We start from the raw sequence: 1,601 nt of genomic DNA, 5'->3' as shown, positions 1-1,601 counted from the left end.
CCCCTCAGTGTAAATCACCTTGAGAAATAAAGAGATGTAGTTATTTATAAAAACAGGCTTTAATGCTGAAAATGATCAAGTGTTACAAGCCATACATGTCATCCAAATGGATCAGAACCAGAGTTACATTCACCGTCCAGCCTGGGAAACACTGAGCTCCTGGTGGAACCAGGTGAGACAAAGATTGTAGAGTTTAGCTTTTATTCTCCTCAGTCTGGTCCCTAAAGGTAGTTAATCAGTTTCAGTTTGTTTATGTGTGAATGTCGCCAGTCTATGTGATTATGGTTATGTAAGCAGCAGCAGTGACTGTAAGCAGATAAAAGAGGAAACAGAATCCATGACTCTACTATTGGTTCATCAGGGAACTGAAGCTCCTGACCTTTGACCTACTCATAGCTTCATTGCTGAATGAGGAAACTGAAGCTCCCCTCCTTTCCTCAGAACTGACCTGGATCAGAACCGGTTCAGCAGCATCTGAATCAGCCAATCAGCAGTGGAGTTTCCTCCCTCTGNGGCTCCAACGACTCGTCTCTCACCAGTCCTCCCAGTAGATCTCACTGGTTTATTGTTCCTAGTTGAATCTGGTCTCTTCCATCCAACCAGTGGCTCCATTTTACTGTTTTTAGACCTGATTATAATGTGATGAGTTCAGAATCTGGATTTTGTCCTGTTAATGTCATTCATTAGTAAATAAGATTCTGTAGTTTTGTAGTTTTCTCCTGCATTGTTTCACTGTAATTTAGGTTTTTCACTACTTTAATCTTATTTTCTTCCGCTTTTGAATGTTTCTATTTCTGTTTAAACAAGATTTCTAACTGAACGAGGCAGAAAATCTGAGCAGGTCGGTTAGTTTCTGCTGTTTAGAGAAACTACGTTTCCCATCAGCCTTTGTGACTTCCTGTAGAGGCTCATGGGAACTGTAGTCAAAGTCCTGACTACAGCAGCATTTAAAACAGAAATATTGATGTTTTCTGACTTTCTTCTAGTTTTCTTTCGCTCTAAAATCTTTCTGAACTGTTAATATTTATTCAGTTGAATCAAACTTTGATTGCTAACGTCGAAGAAGTCACGTGACTGTCTGTGAAAATAGAAACTGAAATTAACTTTTTTCCTTCTTCATATCAGCCTCCATGTTGAGTTCAGGATGGAAATAACGGTCTGACTTGTTAACAGAGGTAAGTGTTGCCGCTCCGGGTCCCTCCGTGTCTCTCTGGAGCCTTTCCAACTGATGAACCCACCGAGGCTTCCCGGGGCCTCGGCCACCTTGGTCTGGGTCGCTCGGCTCTCATGGGGTGGGTTCCCCGCAGCTGAAGACCGCAGTGAAGTTAGTTTCAAGTTGGATATAAGATAGTCGAGCTCCGCGGAGTAAGCGGCGTTTAGCTCATCATTGATCCGATTTATGAACGCTTATTTCGGCCAGCCGTTTTCTACCGCTCCCTCTTCAAGCTCTCGTTGGTTCACTTAGGGACCATCAACAAATTTCCTTGCTACCAACAGACACACAAAAGTGTTAATTCATGCTGTTCAGGGCCGTGCAGAGACCACTAAAGGGGCAGGTGCTCAAAAAAAAGGGGCTATTCCATTCTAGGACAGAATATTAA

At 42.8% G+C, this 1,601-nt stretch overlaps 1 protein-coding gene across 1 annotated transcript in view; it reads left to right on the top strand.

Moving 5' to 3' along the window:
• Positions 1 to 508: 508 nt before the first annotated feature.
• Positions 509 to 1,601, top strand: part of LOC106939739 (junctional adhesion molecule-like) — a 22,878-nt gene continuing 21,785 nt past the window's right edge. The window contains exon 1 of the mRNA XM_015022259.1: positions 509 to 1,175. The gene's annotated coding sequence lies outside the window, so the exon portion shown is untranslated. The remainder of the gene's footprint in view (positions 1,176 to 1,601) is intronic.

This window comes from Poecilia latipinna, unplaced genomic scaffold (assembly GCF_001443285.1).
Source record: "Poecilia latipinna isolate Pla-1442-1.1 unplaced genomic scaffold, P_latipinna-1.0 Scaffold2966, whole genome shotgun sequence".
NCBI lineage: Eukaryota > Metazoa > Chordata > Actinopteri > Cyprinodontiformes > Poeciliidae > Poecilia > Poecilia latipinna.
This window is presented reverse-complemented; position numbering and strand designations above follow the sequence as displayed.